The sequence below is a fragment of the Pyxicephalus adspersus genome, chromosome 5 (genome assembly GCF_032062135.1).
Source record: "Pyxicephalus adspersus chromosome 5, UCB_Pads_2.0, whole genome shotgun sequence".
NCBI lineage: Eukaryota > Metazoa > Chordata > Amphibia > Anura > Pyxicephalidae > Pyxicephalus > Pyxicephalus adspersus.
The window spans coordinates 12,764,277-12,784,217 of NC_092862.1; the positions used below are offsets into that span (position 1 = coordinate 12,764,277).

Here is a 19,941-nt window from a genome sequence, read left to right on the forward strand (position 1 = left end):
TGCAAATCGATTTTCCGCAGAAGCGGAGACGGGATAATGCATCGCTATGGAGACAGAGCAGGCTACACACGAGCGGACAGTACGGCTGAACGAACCGCGGATCAAGCTCTCCTTTGTTCCTTCGCTGAAATACCCTCCGCTTTGGGGTTTTTCAATATGCGTTATTTTTAGTAAAAAAAATAAAAAAAAAAACAACAAAAAAAAAAATGTTCTGTGCAAAAAATGGGGAAAGGGGACAAAAAGCTCCACTACTACCTATTTTGTGTTCATGTAATAAATTATAAATCTTATACAAACCTAAATTTTCACCAATGTTTAAATAGGAATGAAAATAGAAACGCCCATTTTTTTTTAATTAGCGCTTATTCACACCATATACAACTTTACTCGTTATTGTTTGGGCCTGCATTGAAAGTTATGACTGACACAATAACAAATATACTTCCATTGCTTTCAGTGAACCCACTTCAGGATATCTTTCTCTCTTGCCAGAGATGAACAGTCATGCTCGAGGGAATTTCTTACCTCTCCATTAAATAGAACAGCGTTGTGTGTACAGTGCTCATTCGTTCATCAGTCACTGGAAACAATCACCAGTTTCCATTGACGGTCATCTAGCATCTCTATGAGGATTTAGTGTTTGCTGGGTAAAAATAGGATAATCTGCATTGAACTGCAGCACAGCATGCAATACTAGACAGAGCTCTTGTTCTGGGGGGAAGAAACAGCCATGCAATGTGTTTAAAAAATGCTAGTGCCAATGTATGTCAACACAAGTGTGTTTAGAAACAATGCACAAGGCGGAATGCTGTGCATTTTGGATCCCCATCCTGTATTTGGTCGTTTTGGCAAAAACTGTCTCTGTGAAGGATGAATACAGAGCTCAGGCCCACACTGCTGCAGACACACTGTCTTCTCCAAGGCTGACAATCAATACACACCAAGATCCCTATATAGAATATCCCGTCACATCATGTGCTTTATTTCCAAGCCTGGCCACAAACACCAGCTCTCCGCAGACTGCTGCAAAATTTCACTGGTAAATATTAAGTCACTACCTTGTTTAGTTAGGGAATTTCGGACACCACCCAATGTTCACCCAAGGCACGGATAATACATGGTAGCAAGATACAAGATATTGATATAAGATTTAAAGCATTTTTTTTTGTGTGTTTTAAAACCTTTAGGGTAAACTGACATCCAAAGGTAAAGGATCCCCTATTTCCTCCCTTCCCATGCTGTGGTTATTACCTCTCCAGGGACCCGCTACACCCCACTGGCTCCTGCCCTACCTCTGGTGGTGCAAAATACTTCAAATTTGACCTCCTCTAGTGCGAGTTACACCCAGTCTGCAAGGGCCATAGAGTAATTGGATATAGTGGTGGTGATGGTGGGGGCCTTTTGCACCAACGACTTTTCCCAGGTTGTAACATCCAAGAAATGTTTAAAGTGTATAACAATGCAAAAAAAAAAAAAAATGTTCATTACATCTCTGCACTAAATATCCCCATATTTAACCCATTGAGATCTTACAGGAAAAAAAAAACCTTGATCTGCAAAAAAAATAAAAAAATTAAAAAACACCTATTGTATGGAGTCCTATTGTGGGCTGACCTCACTTAATTTCATGGACTGTGTGGTGTCAGCCCTGCGTAATGTCTTCCGCTAAACTTTTCCATCACAGCATGAATCAGGAGCACTGGGCTTGACGACGCTTGTAGCCCACAGGAAAAGAAATGATATGAGATCGTCAAAGTTGCTGTAGCTGTTAGGTTTGCAAATTGTGTAAAAAGGGAAAAACCAAAAGAATTTTAACATAGTATTTCTAGCTTTAAGGTGATAGCACTCCTATCAGGAAGCATTCTCTACAGCATTATACAGAGAATACACCACAGGACATTGGAGACACCCCATCGTCCTCTCTGCAGGCTCAGCGTGGAATATTTTCAGCAATGTCCTGCAATGTGCAGAACCCTTGTCCTTTATAAATGGCCTCTAAATTGGAAAGTCAGATAAAATTAATTGGGGGCGTCTTGCAGTATCTGCTTTTAGGCACAGCATTTGTTTTCAACGATATCAGGAAGAAAAGGATCACTTTATACAGTAGGGTTATTGTACAGTATTTATATAGCACTGACATATTACGCAGCGCTGTACAAAGTCATGTCACTAGCTGTGCCTCAAAGGGGCTCACAATCCAATGTCCCTACCATAGTCTTATTTCATTAACAGGCAATTATGTGGAGAAACCAATTAACCTAACGGCATGTTTGAAGATTGTGGGAGGAAACCGGAGTACCCAGAGGAAATCCACGCAAATGAGGGGAGAACCTGCAAACTCCATGCAGATAGTGTGCTGGCTGAGATTCAAACCTTTAACCCAGCACTGCAAAGGCCGGAGTGCTAACTCCTGAGCCACCATTCTGAAAATCTACTAAAAAATGTTAAATATTATTTCTCCCAAAATATATCTTTCATCCCCTCCTGTTGTGTACCACTTCCCCCTCCTCTTAGATTGTAAGCTCTTCTGGGCAAGGCCCTCTACCCATTTCATTGTTTGTATCCACCTGACATTTGCAAACCACATTTAATGTACAGCGCTGCGTAATATGTTGGCGCTATATAAATACTGTCTAATAATAACTTTAATTAGTTTATAATTGTAAAGAATTTATTTTTAGTGTCCTCTGATAAAATTGATGGTGTTGGCCCACATTGCATTACTGCAAGAATAAAAATAAAAGGGTCTCCAGTTGTTAACCCCATTTCTGCACTTACTTCCGCATTGCTGGCACACCCATTCACAGACTCCTATACTTGGCCAGTAACCCATAAGCTGTAAATTACACGATAACAGGTAAAATATTTTGCGGCCGCAGTGTGATGAAATGAAGCAGAATAAAGACGGGAGAAAACTAGGTCAGGGCCAGAGCTACTGACTGTGGAGCAGAATATAGTTTCTGACAGGTCCGGTCGCAATGACTGATAGAATCTGCCTCCAGTTCTGGCCGAGGGGTCCGAGCACAAATCGACCTCCTTAATAGGGTAGGGACAATACCTGCAGCTGCGCCCCAGCGCATAACGCCAGGAACAGACTGCAGTGACAACATAACCTTTTCAGATGCTAAGGATCATAGGAAGCCAAGGCAATAATCAGAAATACTTCTGTGAAACTTTAGCTCTCATGTAATCCAGAGTCATGTTTTAATTGTGGAAAGAGATGAAAGTAGAACCTTGTCATCTATGCCCAATGTGTAAATGATATGATCTAACTTAAAATAATGGAAACCCTAACATAAAACTAATTTGCTCCATTTTTGTCTGTATAATATATCATAATTCTTTTATATCTGTTCAATAGGTGCAATAATAAAATCCAGAACTCCAGTGCTGTCCTGTTCTTTCTGCAGAGATTGTAGACTAGCCCTGGGTCATTGTCCTAGACCAGGGGTGCCCACACTTTTTTGGCTTGCGAGCTACTTTTAAAATGACCAAGTCAAAATGATCTATCAACAATAAAAACTTGGACTTTTCTGTGCTCGGTAGAGTTTGTTTTGATAGGGCTTAGCGATCTACTCGCGTTGCTTTTGGGATCTACCGGTGGATCGCAATCCACCTGTTGGGCACCTCTGTCCTTGACTATAAACTGGGCCATTTTAATGATGAGAAGGAAGTCTCCTGTAGCTTCTTATCCCAGTGTAACAATGCTACATCTACATACAAAACTACAAGGGTTGCTACCCTAGGTCAGAAAGAATTACAGGGGGAAAAAAAAAAAAAAAATGACACCTAATGCACCGTCACATCGATGGACTGGGTACGTGGCAAAGAGTGCCATGCAACCTGTGGGTCTGACCCATTTACAACCACCCCCCACTCCGCTTTGGGGTGCAGAAAAAGCTTACATCTTGTTGCAATGACAATAAATGTGATAGGTTTGTGTATGAGCTACAGCAGCTTACTTTGAAATATGACTTTTTTTTTTTTTAATTGCCTAATACAGGCAAATCTATTTTCACATTAATGAATAAGCTAGGATTTTCCCCAGAATCCCTCTTTAAAGCTGGGAAACGTATGATCTACACCCCTGCTGTCTGCCTTCTGACAGTCACTGGCTCTGACTCACTGCCTGGAAATTTCCATGACATCATCGGAGTCTGACCGAGTGATGTCAGACCGGTGCTTTCAAGAAGGGCATTCAAGATGCATTTATAAGGGTTATGACACAAGCCTTTCCTGTTATTACAGATGGTAAAGGCTAATGAAAACGCTGAACAAGCATGGCCAGAAGCGCTTTATGTGCTGCAAGCGCAGTGCTGATTTAAAGGGGACATGCAGCCAGCTACAGAGCGATAAAGCAATGCTACATAAAAGCATATAAGTGAGCGAGCCATAAGGAAGGGCTATGTTTTTTTTTCTTTCTATCACAAAATGTTTCTTTTAACCCATCCCAGCTGAACTCCAGGATGAAAAGGGTTAACTTCTCATTTTGCCTGCTCATAATGAATGAGATTACTTACCTTATTCCTTGGTTCATGCAGGCTTCCTCCTTTTACTGCAATCCTTTTTGGCTTGTCTGGTGGCAGCTCTCTGACATTATTCTGTGCAATGTAAGATCAGCAGTCTTGCATTGTACAGGAGGATGCCATAGGCCTGCAGGACAGAAAAGGAGCGTTGTGACTGCCAGGAAGTATAGCTAGGTTCAGACAGCCATTTTTTTGCCAGTGTGTGTTAATATACTATAATATATAATTTGGTCATTATCTATTGGCAGGTAGTAGGAGGCAGCATCTGTGTGTGCAGCCTATTACTGCACCTTGGCATCTAGTGTTTGACAGTGGGCACTCAGAGTCAATAAACTCTGCCATAAAATACTGCTAGTCTGAATCCGGTCTTAGGATAGGTAACAAGATTTGCACACGGCTGCATTGCAGATCTTTAGGCCACAATCGTGCAGCCAAAAGCAACATACAAAAAAATTGGTCCCAGTCGCCCCTATTCACTTGAATTGTGCCTGCAGTGGACCGCTCTGGCTCATCGGGGGTCTGAAATAAACCTAAAGCAAGAGTATACCTTAGGAAAAAAAGGCAATTAACCTTCGCAGTGCAAAGGAGGGCCCTCAGGATGGGTAAATGTGTTTGCACCCAATAGCTCTGCTTTGAAAAAAATCTGGCTCCTTTGTATTTGGTATAATGTTGACGATCCCGGTTATCAAACTAATAATCTCAACAAAAACCTTCCTTTAAGGTTTACGTGCATGTAAAAGTATTAAGTATGTGTAGCCATAAAAGCCATTAAACTGGGGGCCGCCATGTTGGATGTTATGTTAGCGGCTCCAGCTGTGTTCAATATAATATTGCCCTTCCCTGCCAGCTACATCAAAGTTTCTGTGGGGGAGGGGGGTTAGAGGAGCTGGACCAGAACAGACAGTAATTAGATACCTGAAGAGCAGGGAGCTAAAATGTGCAAGGATGGAGGAGGGGACTGTCCTCCAAACAGAAAATGAACCTACCAGGAGAAGTCACATCAAGGTTCATTCCAAGCTAATAAATATTATTAAAAAGGATTTATATAGCACCAACATATTACGCAGCGCTGCACATTAAATAGGGATAAATTCAACTTTTAAAAAAGTTAAAAAAGAAAAAAACACTAAAAAGCAATTATTTTAAACACCTAGTGCTTTTTCCTGTAATTTTTAAGAAGGTGACCGGGTTTCTTTAAGCAGATCGCCCTTTGTGTGTCAAATACAGTGTTCTCCCCGGCTCCTTTTAGCTGGGCTCCCCACCCGGCACTCTTCAGTATCCACCCGGCTGGATAGTTAATGATAAATTGGGTTAGGGCTTTCTCCCCCTTAGAGCTTCTTTCCACCCAACTTAAAAAAAAATTCTTGAACACTGCATATACCTGGACCATATATACAGATCTAGAGTTCTGAGTTTATTGGCCTGCTGGTTCCGGGTAAGCAACCTAAAATATCAAACCCAAAGGGCATCCAGGCAGCAAGGAGAGCCAAAGCAGTTACCAAAGGCAAGTTTCCTTTAACGTGGACCTGTCTCCCCTTTTATAAATCCTCTCTAAGTGCATAGGAAAAGTTTAAAAAATCACTTTTTTCCCTATGTTGCTCTTCCTAGCTATTATTATTGAAATCCTCATCAATATTCTACACGGTAGCTAGCATTACATTAAATATGATCATGCCTGTGAATATTTTACCGAATAAGAAAGTATTAAGCGACTTACCTCAGATCATTTCCTGGTGATAAAGGATTCCTATTCGGTGATTCAGGCGATATTCCATGGTCTTAGCATAGCCTGCCAAGGAAATAAGGACATATTAGTCCCAGGTAAAATAATTAAAGCGCCATTCCACCCTCAGCGGGTATGGAGAAATACAAGATCTGATCGTTTCCTGTGTCTGGTAAGATGTGAACTGGTGGGCTCTGCTCACCTGCTGGGGCCATTATCATGGATCCTCATTGTAATAGGGAGGGGCCAAAAACACACAAAAGGTGGGCAGGGACCACCGAAACCAGCAGGAGGGCAGGAAGAGAGTAGACGAACATGGTAGGGATTTCTCTGTGTTGGAGGATTTGGGATCTTAAATAAAACCTAATTTGTATTTTAAAGAGAACCTGTCACATAAAAATCTTAAAATGCCAAAACAATCTCAGGATCTGCTTAAGGACTATACCCCACTCGTATATTTTTAAATGGAGAAACTTCAACAGGTTTTTGCTTGCTGTTGAAGTCCATTGATTGGAGGGGTTTACTTTTCTGTCCAGGTGACAACAGGAGACTGGTTTACCCCTGCTTGTCTTATCAAACAATGCAAGTACTTTTATTGCACTGCTGCAGATTTCTGGGAGGGTGGGCCGTGGTTTCATTATTTTCCTATGCAGGTAAAACAAAAGACCCTAGATGGATTAAACACTGCACGCCTCTGTTCTAATAATGCTGTGCAAGACCATTTTTTGGGAAGGGATGGGTGTCTGTCATTATTTAGGTGACCCCAGAAGGACTTCACCTTGTTTAATACCAAAGTACTTTTTTTTTTGTTTCCCTTTTATCCATTTTTTTTTCTGTCCTAGTGACACCATAGGAAATAAAAGGGAACAAAGCAATTAAAACTTGATAAGGACCCAGCACTGCCTTGCTATATCCAACAATGGAAAAAATAAATACATAAAAGCGACCAAGTTCTGCTTTACAAAAACAAAGTAAACCCAAATCAAATATGTAAAACATGACTGCTTGCAGTCCTTAGATGTGGCGGCTTTCATTTGCTTTTGAAGACTTTTTGTATCGGGTGATTCTGCTGATAATCTATTTCCTGTCCTAGGGTGGCAATGCTCACTCAGGGTGTTGTTTCTATAGTGTGGTCACCCTTGATTGCTCTCCTAATTTGGACTACAAATACCTGCCTTTCACTATGTTAGTAACAGAGGGGTGTTGTGGTTTTTTGTTTGGTACACAGGAAATTACAAAAGAAAAGACTTCAGACAGGGTCAACAGATCTGTTTGTTTCTCGGCAGGATCTGCAAGGTCACCATGATCGTCTCAGATTTTGTTACACATTTTCCAACATGCTGCAAATCTGGGTGTAACATCCAATTTTAAAACAACGGGTCCAAATCCATCTCACTGACTGCTGTTGCAGCTCCTTGAACCGCTAACCTAACACCACAAGGATCTGTTGTTTAGACCCAAAACAAGGCCATAAGGTGAAATAAAAACTTCACAGCCTACCGCAACCAATCTGACCCTCAGATAGGCCAAAAAATTGGCCTACGTAGGAGTGACGTGCATCAATTTGGGGCCAAGGGTTAGGATGAACATTTCCACCTTTTCTCCAAAAATATCTCAGCCATAGGGGCTTATTTAAGCGCCAATTTTACTGTCCAGAGGAGTAAAATACCAACAGGAGACAAAGCATTTGTTGACCTTTTTTTGCAACTGTATTAGGGTCTGAGATATTGTTGCATCATACCCAGGGCCTGAAACACCACAAACAAGGCCCGGCATGCCTAAAAAACGTCATTTTACTAGTCTAGATGGCACCACACCACCCAAATCAGAACAAAACGATTTATTTTATCTACAGAATATCATCCTATAGGCTGTAATCACCCACAGCAAGAATTCTATCTGTTTTCGTTGTATAATGCCTGGGACCCCAATACCGTAGGAAAGGCCCGACTTTCTTGAAAAATGAGATTTTCCTGGCCTAGACGGCACCACACCACCCAAACTGGGAAAAAAAATATACCCATAGAGAGCCATCTGATAAGTTGTAATCACCAACAGCAACAATTCTGTGTGTTTTCATTGCCTCATGCCTAGGCCCCAAAACACCACAAACAAGGCCCTGCAATCCTGTAAAATGACGTTTCTTGGCCTAGACACCATCACACCACCCAAACCAGAACAAAAAGATTTATTTTATTGTCCTATAAGCTGTAATCACCAACAGCAACAATTCTATGCTTTTTCGTTACGTCATGCCTGGGCCCCAAAACACCACAAACAAGACCGACGTTCCTGTAAAATGACATTTTAATGCCCTACACTGCACCAGATCATAAACTGGGGGGAAAAAAAAAAGGATTACCGGTAATTTTATCCACAGAAAGCCGTCGTCACCCACAACGACAATTCAGGCGTCATGCCTGGACCCCCATACCACAAACAAGGCCTGATGTCCTTGTAAGACGACGTTTTCCTGGCCTAGACGGCACCACACCACCCAAACCGGAACAAAAAGATTTATTTTATTGTGCTATAAGCTGTAATCACCCACAGCGGCAATTTGGCGTTTTCCCCTCCGTCAGCCATATACACCGAGCTCCGCTATCCTTTTATTTTTTTTTAATTTAGTCTCTTCTTCCTAATTAATCATTTTTGCGGTGTGACGCCAAACTCCTCCGTCCCCTCTCTCGCACTCCCGCCTGCTTCTAATTGCGCCTCAGTCCACGCATTTCATATGCAGAGCTGCAACTTTTAATTATTCATTAGCATTTAAATGAGGCTAGACGGGCGGCCATTTTGCCGGCCTGCAGAGCTATTGATGTGGCCCCTCTGGTGTGTTTACCAAACAGAACAATATGCAAGCCGTACAATAAAAAAAAAAGCACAAAAGGCACTTTTCAATTTTAAGTAGGTGAAAAAAAAAAAAAAAAGAATCTTAAGCTTAAATGTAAAAAAGGTTTTGTTTTTCCCCCAAGCCCAACTCCAGATATTTTGTTTAGTAATAATAGACTAAAGCCCAGCACAGACATCAGATGATTGTCGCTGGAGACGATCTTTTGTGATTGTCTCGAGTGACAGATAAATGAATGATGAGTGATGAGCACACAGAACCATTCTGTTCTATGGAGAAGAGGGAGGGCGAGTGACCCCGCTGTGCTCTCCACTATAGAAATGCACGGCGGTCGTTCCCAGTTGGCTGCGATGAATGTTGGGGGACCTCTGTAAACGACCGTTCATCTCAGACGACATGTATTTGTAGCTTAAATGTAACCTCTTAGATTGTAAGCTCTTTTGCCCAGGGCCCTCTCCTCGTCCTGTGTCACTGTTTGTATCTGTCTGTCATTTGCAACCCCTATTTAATATACAGCGATGCATAATATGTTGACGCTATATAACTACAACTTATTAATATTAGAAATATAGGAAGTGTAAATACAGTCTCAGGTTTTTAGTCTTCTGTAACCACTGGGGAGATCCCACTTCCTGTCTCGGTGACACCGAGTAATGAGGGAAGTTGAAAAACACAGAGCCAGTAATAAATCTGACTCTTCCCAGATTTACAGAAAGAAGAGTCGTGTTACAGGGTATTGTTAAAGCGATTGGTAAAGTTATCATGGGAAAACCTTGGTGATCCAGCAAACCTGGAATCGATCTCGTCCAAGATTGAAAACATTTACTAGCTAATAGCAGATAATTTTTTACAAAATACATTACAGGATTGCTGGATCGCCTAGGTTCCCCCTCTCAGTGTTTCTTAAACTTTTTTACATGGGGGAATCCTTGAAATAACATTTAGGTCACCCTGCTATAAATATTATATCCACAGCTCACAGTATATTAGTGTGGTGGTCAGTGGGAAAAACGCCACTTACATTGCTGGCCATGGGAAGAATGTCACCCTTACAGCATGAACGATTACCAGCTTACTGGATATTTGGCAGGATCAACGGGTATATGCTGCACTGATACAACAAAACTCTCTGAATGGTATAATTACCACAGCCCACCAAAGCACCTTTATATAAAGCATACAGCCCAGTAATGCCATAGTGTAGTATCAGCTACCATTCCATGCCTAAAGCTACATACACATGTCAGATGATAGGACTAGCACGATGTTAGTCTCAGGCAAAAATCTGACGTGTATACTGGTCCCCTGACAATGTTAAGCAATCTGCCAAGATGGATTGATGAACGACCGATCGAGAACAACCGCTGTTCACTCCTATGGAGCAGAATGCAGCAGAGCCCTTTTCTCTTCATTGAGCAGAATGGCGTTGTGTGTACAGCGCTTGTTCGTTCCATCTGTCATTGGAAGCGATCATGAACGATCCAATCTCTACGGAGCTTAACATTGCAGCCAATATTGGGCAACAGATTCAGTCTTCTCCCTAGAACTTTTACAAGCTGGGTGGGAAGAAGCTGTAAGCTGGTGGAAGCCCCTGTATGAGGACCCAAGTTTTCAGTAAACATCCAAAAATAGCCGGGTGGTTACTGAAAAGTGCTGGGTGGTGCGCCCAGCTTAAAGGGCCTGGGGAGAACCCCGAGATTAGATAAAGTTACAGCAATGCAAAGGAACTTTCCCCATACAATGTAGGGACATATCAGGTATTTTACTGTAATAGCCTTTTCAATCAGATTCACATTATACCAGATAAAAAAAACAAAAAACACTTCGCTGCTTGAGATGACTCTTCTGAAACTTCCTCCCCCCTCCACTCCTCTCTGTATGCAGCCATTTGTCTGGGCTGTGATGTGCTAATGTGCCATGCAACTTCACACTACAAAGCTCATTATAGAGTTCCTGATTCAAGCATCATCATTTCCAAAAACAGCCCTCCACCCCTTACCTCCCCCCTACAGTGTGCAAAATGTCCTCCACCCCTCACCCCCTAAAACTGACATCAGAGACAGCCAACAATTCCATGGTGGCTTTTGTAGTATGTAACCAACACCTCTCCCATCCCCCTGGGAGTCAGGAAGTTGAACATGTGGCTAATTGATAGAGCGACTGAACTTTCCAATTCCATTGTTAGGAAAAGCAAATGAAGACATAATGGTGGTTTGGAGTGAAAGGAGATGGGGTTTTGATTGGACTAAGTGGAAAAGTTTAAACCGTTTAGATAAAATTGCTATTGTCTGCCCCTCATAGTTGATTAAATCTGAAGTTAGGCTGGGTACACACATGCAATGGTTCTCTTCTGATAATCGGCTCAGGGCTGATATCGGACAATAACCTGGCATGTGTACAGTGCTCATCGTCCAAACGACTGTCCTCGCTGATCTAGGGACGACAAACGATCGTAATGAGAGTAAAGGGGAGAGAGAGTAGCGGGTTGCCGCTTAGTTGTTCTCCTCTCTCCATTGAGCAGAACGGTACTGTACTAACGTAGTAGTTTGGCGTTGGAACGTAGTAGTTTGGCATTGGAAAGGATCACAAAAGATCCATTGCAACAATAATTATTGCATGTGTGTACATAGCCTTTGTATTTTATTTTGCAGTTTTGATTTTACAAATGGACAAATTCTGGTGGGACGATTGAGTCTATGGCGTCAGATTGTTTACAGGATTCCCAATGTCAGATTTAGATGGACTTTTTTGCTGTAAGAATGTTCAAACCTACTCTAGAAGTCAGATTGCTTTAAGACTTTAGGATCTGCCCTTATACCCACCAGCAAGCCCTGCTGCTGTTTCCCCTCTGAAGCAAAACGATGAACAATCTCAGGTCTGAATCTCATTCAGGTCACTATCAGCATGGAGTTTGTATGTCCTAATGTTTGCATGGGTTTCCTCCCACATCCCAAAACAGGTCAGGTCAGTTGGCTTCCCCGAAAAACCTTAGTGCTAATGACATATGACCATAATAGGGACATTAGATTGTAAGCTCCTTTGAGCCACAGTTACATGGCTGTGGATTTTGTACAGCGCTCCATAATATGTCGGAGCAATAAAAAAAGAAGAAAAGGTAACAAGTGCTCTTTTTTTTTTTTTTAGTTACAAAGGCCTAATGGCACATGTACACATTGCAATTATCTCTTGATGAAATTATTGATCAACATTATGACCGAAATATAAATTGATTCTTTGGAATTGACTTCATCATGATATATCATTCATATTTCAATAACTGATCTGTACTGCAAAACAGTAATTAATGCAATCACTTTTCCACGATTGCTATCAAACTGTTGACTGAACGATGGACTTGACCTCTTTATTTAAACAATAGAAATATTTTACATATTGATATATATTCGGGTATGGCTGCACAAGTGCTGTTTAATTATTATGCAACCAATAGACGCTCCCTCTTCCTCACCTTCTACTGCAGTAAGGAATAAAAAGAAGGAACAGCCTGGTTCTCATTTCACAGATATAAAAAACCTGCAGCCACGCCTGGCAAAGGCAACCGACATGTTTTGAGATCTTAGATTTTAAATCTATTCAGTTTGGCAGTGAAGTGTATTGCCAACTCTAAGCTTTATGGTTTTATTGACGGTTAACATGGAGCAACACTTCCAAGTCCAGGCTGATTTAATCTGTTCCGTCATCGCACTCAGTCCCATGACCTTCAAAATATCACAACTGCTGTGACGCACCCAAAGAGAACATTGCAAAATGCCTCGGCTAAATATGTCACAGGGATTCGGGACTCAGTTTGGCCCCGCTGTGCACATTTCTACCAGCAAACACCATTGCTTTAATCAGCTACCTGCCCCGGGCCGGCTATATCACAAGTGACTAAGAATGATCGGCACTAATAAATCCATTCACCACATTACTGCAATGAACATGGACTTAAAGAGAACCTGTGTAAATTCAAATAACTGGTGGACCTAAACGCTGCTCAGGTACATATACTCTCCTTTTGTTCCAAAGCTGCTCCTTTAAAATGCAGCACATGGAGAAGAGTCGTTTTAAACCTCAAATCAATATTCACATAGTGGAGGAACGTCATCTTATTCCCCATATAACAGTCTGGCGCCCAATCATCCAAGCACAAGGATTGGGAAGGGGTGAAAGGTTTGGGGTCGGGCCCTGTTCACACCTGCAATATGTTGGCACATGCTTTGATAGTTTTTAATGGAGTTGGCACACATCTGTGTGGACATGCATTGCCCAAAAAGGAGCAGATTAGTTCAAGCATGTTAGCTTGGATTGTGGTCCCTACTGCACATGCATGGAACATATGTTTTATACACATTTTCAGCACATGATAACAGAGTTCTCCCATATCAATTATTATTAAGCAGAATATATATAGCCCGAAAATATTATGCAGCACTGTATATTAAATAGGGGTTGCAAATGACTGACAGGTACAAACAGTGACACAGGAGGAGGAGAGGACCCTGCCCCGAAGAGCTTACAATTAAAGGTGGGGGGAGTATCACACAATAGGTGGGGGATATGGAGTGGTGGGTGAGTAGTGAGGGGGTCTAAAAGACAGAAGATGACGGGTAGGCAAATTTGAGAAGATGGGTTTTGCGTGCCCTTTTAAAAGTGCAGAAAGGTAAAGACTAATAGGACGGGGAAGACCATTCCAGAGAGTCGGGGCAGCTGTAGAAAAGTCTTGGAGCCGTGCGCGATGAGGTTATGAGTGAGAAAATCCTTAGTAGGTCATTGGAGGAAAAAAGGAGAGCGACTAGGGGTGTATTGTTCTATCAAGTAAGAAAGGTAAGTGGGACAAGAACTGTGGAGGGATTTGAAGGCAAAGCACAAGAGCTTGAATTTGATTCTAAGGTAAAATGGAAGCCAATGAAGAGAACTACAGAGAGAGGTAGCAGAAGAGGAGGAATATTAGAGAGGAGGAGGTTACAGTAGTCCAGACGAGAGATCAGAGCATGTACAATGAGTTTGGTGGTCTGAGGGGACAGGTAGGGGCAGATTTTGGAACCACTTTGAAAATTGGTGATAATAAAGGTGTTTGTTGTAGAATGAGACGGGTTATGTCTTACCAAACTGATCACTACCCAGCTGTCAAGTTTCACCAGCATTTATTGCCAGGAAAACCCAGCTTCCCTTACGAGTGCACGGGTGTGTGTTAAATCATCCTGGCCCTACCGAAGATCGGAATGCAGAGGAGGAAGATGGCGGTGCCCATAATGGAACAGGAACAGGCAAGTATAAACTAGGTTTGGTTCTGCTTGTTCATGAAGAATATTCAGGGACGTAAGCCCAATACGGCTGCCCTGCAATCTTTTCTTATATAACTAACTGTAGTGCCTTAGTGCATTTGTTCAAAGCAGGAATAAAATACCAGGCCAGACAATCCTCACACACCTTGCATAGTAAGGGGGTGGTCAGTGATGTTTTTAAACAGGTCACATGTCTGCTGACCTGTAACAAGTATGCAGCAAGAGAAGTCGGAACCTCCAATCTCAAAGCTTGTGCCAGAATCAACTAAACCAGAACAGAGCCACTGCATAGCAGTGCCTTTGGGATGGACTCCGATTTATTATCTATCCAACAACCTTGGGCAGCCTGACGCTCGTGTTTGTACAGATTAAACTGAACTGCATGTCCGCTTCGGCTGTATTTCTTGGACTGCAATAACAAGTTCCCTGATATAATTTCACTTGCTGCCTGGAGTTGCTTTTAAGTATGCAAACGAACAACATGTCAGAAACATTTTGCTGTTTTTAGTATGGAAACATGAACTGAAGTAAGGATTGGTGGATCCATGTTCCCAGAGGGGTCCACAAGTTCAAGAGGCTCTTGGAAGTTCATTTCTGGGCTGGTGGGAAATGTATCCATTCAGGAAGTTGCCCCCCACTTACTGCATGGTTTAAATCAAACATTCACAACCAGGGTTCTATGGAACCCTAGGGTTTCTCGAAGGTTGCCTGGGTTCCCCCGAGCCATGGCCCTCCCCTCCCATAACATTTTATCTGCATATTTCCAGGACCAATACAACTGAATAGGTAGCTACATGGAAACAAGGGCCTTTTTAGCTGGCATTCCAACCACCTATGTATTGGGGCGAGGAATTTTCCCCCACTGTCAACCCATGCAAACAGCAATTTTTCCATTGATTATTATAGCTGGGGTTCCCGACACCTGACATTTTTATCCTTGGTGTAAAGAAATTAGAAAAGCATGAGCTAAATCCTCAATTTGTCTAGGGGATAATGAATAAGGTGAATCATTAGAGCATTTGATTTACTCTCTAATGTGGATGGGCCCTTGATGACCTCACATGCAATGCAGGACTGCTGCTCTTGAATTGTAAGCCATGAGATTGGTAAACCTACAACTTCAAATAGCAAATAGAAGGTGGAGATGTTGTACAGCATAAAGGATGAATGTGGGTAAGAAATGTACCATTTTTAATATGTCTTAGAAAAAAAAAACATGAATGTACCCTGTACAAAGCCAAGGTAGGGCTCATTGCACGGGTGCATGCTATGGCAGCCTGGGGTAGCGTGTTATGAGCACACGAACAAAAATAAATGTGCTTTTCACTTCCTTCCTACCTTTGCTTCACAAGCTAGCAAGTCATTGACTGTGACCAAGTATGTGCACATTGACTGCCTACACGCTGTACCGATACGATCGTTCAAATATAATCCACCAATAATGTACACACACACACTAGGTGCGAAGGTTTGAACGATGCAGGAAGTAACGTGTACCGGAAAATGTGTACCGCAGAACCATCCACGATCACTACACGACTGTATACACAATGGATAGCGAATGATCGTCACCCAAATGGATCTGCCAGGACTGCCGTTCATTTCCAGCCACACTGCTCGTTCATCTGCGCCGTTGGCCTGTTAACGATTATCAAGCGATTGGTTATTAATCGATTGTTTCCAACGACATGTGTGTACATAGCTTTAGACCGATTATTGCAGAAAGAACATCACCTGACTCTGGAATACCCCCTACCTGATTCTGTATTTTGCACACTATAGAGAAATATTCCAGGCAACTAATCTAAAAACAACATCCACTGTGAATAAATATTTATACTGTCAGAAATCTAGTGAGCTCCTAAGTTCTTGTAGTGAGCCAACGACCCCATTACAAAAAAAATCCAATGCAGCTTTAGGAACCCTTCCCAGTTTTCCCATTGATCTACACTACACCACTACAGTACACTTCCCTTATGGAAATTTTGTAGTCACACAGTGCTCGGGATTTAGATGCAGCAGAGTTGTCAGCTCACTAGATCTTTGTGATCATTTCCAGTGGCAGATGAATAAACAGGTGCTGTACACACAGCAATGTTCTCTTCTAAAGAATAGGCAAGCAGCAAAACCCTGTGTTCTCCACCATACAAATGCATAGCGGTCGATCCAAAATGATCATTCATCAATCAGCCATGAATGATGTTGGTGGACCCCCTTATACATATGTCAGATTTTCGTCTGAGATAAGCACGCCTGTTCATCATGGGTGACTATTATTTGACATATATAGCTTAAGGTGGGGGTTTTTTGTATTTTGGCACTACATGTGCACACACCAGCAGCAGCTGCATGCCATTCTAGGTTATTTTCTTGACAAGGAACACAATAGTGGATACTTGTGCAGTTGCACAGCAACAGAAGTTCCTATTGTGTGTCAGCATAAAAATTCAGGAGTGCAGCTGGGCGTTGTCACTCCACAACAGGAAGTGCCCAAACAAGGAGGTTCAAGGCAAGGAATCACCAGGCATTATATTGAAAGCTGCAGATTTGATATGTATAAGCTTGTTTTAGATACATATTTTAAGAGCACGTGCAAGTTGCACCAATTGTTTCCTAAGCCACAATTAAAAATCCAAATTTCCAACATTTTCTGCCCGGATTGTTAACAAGCAAAACGTAAAATCTTGCACGTCTGAAATCTCAGAACCAATTTAGCTGATGTTGTCTTCAACACTCACACTGCCTGAACTCACTGTGGTAAAAAGCTAAAAACGTGGCGATAAAGCTAAAAACCTAAACTGTCGAGAAACAAAAGGCCAGCCAGTCAGCAGGTTTAATGAGTAAACGCAAAGGATTCAGTCCAGTAAACCGACAAAGAGAGAGAGACTCGGCGAGCTGCACAGGAAGTCACTTGACCATTGAACTGCGCTTTCATGCAGTGAATGCCAGTAAGGTCCCACATGACAAATCCGTTCCCTGCCAGAGAAGCCTGCATGACCATATGCTGCAGCTTCGTTTAAGGCTGTGGAAAAATACTGATTAAACATTTTTCCCTGTCCTCATTAAAAGCCGCAATGAATCTCTTCTGAGTTCTTAGCTAATGCTAGTAATTCCCTTCAGTGTCAAGCTGAATTTCAGCGACCCCAACAGACTCCATGTTTTTTTCGTAGGCGGAGTAGAAACCATTTTGTTTCATGACAGTCTTTTCACTGAGCCACTTTTTTTGTGAGAAATCTACATTTATTTTGTTGGATAGATTTAAAGAGGAAACTGGCCAAACAGTGTCACTTGTCCCAAACAGAACAAAGAGACAGGTTCTCTTAATATGCTCACCTTTGGTGATACCCTAGGTTAGGGTGTGCATCTGACCATCATACTTTATTTCCAAGATGCCGTGCTTGGGTCTGAGAGGGCCACCATCGGTTGCCATTAACCCATTGTAAGTGCCAACATATCAGTCATTAACCTTGTGCAAGATCCAAACACAAAAGGCACACAGGGTTAAGACTCAGGGTCCAAAGGGGGCATCATGGGAACAAAGGGAAGTAAAAGTAAGGAGGGTCTCATGCCATCATCTGTAAAAGCCAGTGTACTTCACATTCTGTAAAAGTCTTGGAAATGCAAAAGCAACCTAAAGCAGGTCAAATGCAGGTGAGAAGAACGTCAACGGCAGGTCAGAGTGACGCCATCAAGATGGCCTTTTGATCAATGCATGCAACGTTAGACGCATGCTTCTATTGGGAAATTCAACCACTATGCGTGTCCAGGAGAAAAGAATATGGCAGTCGATTCAACACCTTGGTGCTCTTCCAAAATGGACATCACATGACTCACAGGAGTGTGGCGATGTCACCTTTGGCTGTCCCGAAGCGCATCTTACCATTAGTTCATTTATAGGTCCCTGTGCAGCAGTCTAATCAAGTCTCAAATCCAGCTACTATGCCATGCCAGAGCCATACACATTGCTAAGAAAACAGTTTGAGTCAGTTAAATCTAATTCAAAGAAAGCCAGTGCAGTCTACAGGAGGGCCAACGCTGAATTCAGCAGTGGCTCCCCAACCATGGGAATCTGCATAGGGGGCACTCATTGGCAGAATCAAAGTGTGGGGTTCTAAGAAAACAACGTGTATATGCACCTATATTAATAATATATATAACCTATATATATATATATAAAAAATAATATAAAAACCTATATTAATGCAGCTAGAAAAATGCAGCGGTCTGATAAATGAGGTGAGGATATGGAACCATTTGGTGTCTTTTCTTATTATCTCCACTTCCTTCATTTCCTGTTCTGGTGTCACTAAACCAGAAGAGACAGAAAATCACAGAAAGCAAATCACTGAAACAGGTTCTAATCTCCTTCCCTAAATAAATTTTGGCTTGAAGATATTCAGTTATAACCTGCAACATTTATCTAGATGCATACACAAAAGTGTGCAAAGTGGTCCAAGTAAAAAAAAAAAAAAGTGTATTGCCAGGATGACGCAGAGAAGAACCTTTGCTCTTGTGGGAAAGCAGTGGTCTCCCTGCTGAGACCTGACATGTCCACATGCTGGGTCACTGATAGAGATCTCAACTCAATGGGCAACTAGAGATTTGTTGATTGCAAAGTTATAGTTTTGCACTGCACATTGAATGTTGGATTTCTGCAGCAAGACCACTACTTCCATACTGGGCAAGAGCCCTCCTTTACATTTACAATATATTGGTAGGTCACAGGTTCTTGGCTATGGCTGTCTTCTAAAAACAAACTGGATGCACCTGGAATATATTAATCCAATTGCAACTGAAAGTTAATTGGAATTTTGCAGCTAATAATCAATAAAGGCAAACAGTAGCCTTTTCTATTTAAAATGCCTGAAAGGTTCACTTTAACATTGCAAATATCAGATAATGGTAATCAATGATCATCTTGCCAAAAACTATGCTATCAGCTGATTTGCTGAACTTTGTACTCCTTTTGGTTTCCAGACCGCATCTTGCCATACAATCCTATTTACAACACAGCCCATTCCTCACCTACAGCCAAGTTGTAGTTTCCAGGACCTTTTCATCAGCAACAGGACCGGCCCTGCCTATAACCCTGTAATACAGAAAAAAAAAGAAAAAGATAAATACTTCCCAGAACCCCGCAGGAAGATTGCCCCCCAGCTGACGAGGGGTTAATTTATTTCTATTTCTCAATAATCGTCTCGGGCCCACCAATTTTCTCAGTAATCAGTACTCGTGTACAAACACCCCTCTATATGGTCAAATGGCCAATCAACGCACACAGAGTCTCCTCCAAAGTGATATTGTGCAAATTGCTTTTCATAAAGCAACTGGCAGCAAGTGACAGAGGAAATTGTTTAACAGATTATAGGATCCAGTCACTGGCAATTCCCAGTTTACATAAGAATGAATGCAGACTTTGGATACAATCGGCGCTGAAGTCATAATAACTGCTACTTTCCTGCGGGAAAACCCATGACGCTCTAACAGATAGTGTGAAAAGAGAAATGAAACAAGGGGGTAAAGGCCCAGCGTGATCAGAATAGAGACAAGAAA

The 19,941-nt window shown here is 42.0% G+C and overlaps 1 protein-coding gene across 1 annotated transcript in view; it reads right to left on the reverse strand.

Annotated features, from left to right (window-relative positions):
- The window catches only part of ZHX2 (zinc fingers and homeoboxes 2), a 28,949-nt gene extending 9,457 nt beyond the window's left edge, over positions 1-19,492 (reverse strand). Inside the window, exons 1-2 of the mRNA XM_072410682.1 lie at positions 19,414-19,492; positions 6,244-6,315 (exon numbers count right to left, since the gene is read on the reverse strand). The gene's annotated coding sequence lies outside the window, so the exon portion shown is untranslated. The remainder of the gene's footprint in view (positions 1-6,243; positions 6,316-19,413) is intronic.
- Between the last annotated feature and the right edge of the window lie 449 nt (positions 19,493-19,941).